Below are 744 nucleotides of genomic sequence, written 5' to 3' on the forward strand. Positions count from 1 at the left end.
ACCCATGGTGAGTAAGTAGAGCAAGGGCTGCCAACTACAAAGAAGGATGGACTCAGAAAAGGGATGTAGGACATGGCCTGACCATGGTTATCGTGCAGTAGACAGAATGAGGCTGTGAGATGTATACAGCATTTTTTACCAAGAGCATTATGACAGTCTGTTATTCCAGCCTGATTGTGGTGAAGCCTGTATTGATGTTTCTGTAACAAAGGGATGTTTCAGGGAGTTACATTATACACAACTGTCAGTCATACAAAAAAAAATCTAAAAGAAGATCCCCACCTTTCTTCCACTTGAATAACTGCTTTCAAAATGACAACAGTAACAACGAATCTTAGGGTTCGTCCTTTCCTTTTGCACTGTGACAGTACTGGAGATTAAGAGTTCTTGCTTCAATTTTGACTGCTTAATGGTTTACTCATCCCTGATTGTCTCGTTTTGTACTCTCCACTGCATACATTTGGTCTTGGGTTGACACACAAAACCCATGTAAAGAACGAGCTCATGAGGCAGCAGTCACAAATAGTAGATACCATATACCTCAGTATCACATGGATGCCGTGAGATTGATTCATTGATAGGTGAAACTCACTCCTGTGCAGAAGGCCAGCAAAAGCCTCCAGTTCCACAGGGTGGTCTGCATGGGGGTGAATTTCACCTTAACGTTTATAAAGCATTTTAAGATTCTTCAGTGGAAGATGCCATAATAGTGCAGGCCATTATGTGTATTTTGAAATCAATACA

This window comes from Gopherus evgoodei, chromosome 6, assembly GCF_007399415.2.
Source record: "Gopherus evgoodei ecotype Sinaloan lineage chromosome 6, rGopEvg1_v1.p, whole genome shotgun sequence".
NCBI classification, from domain to species: Eukaryota; Metazoa; Chordata; order Testudines; family Testudinidae; genus Gopherus; species Gopherus evgoodei.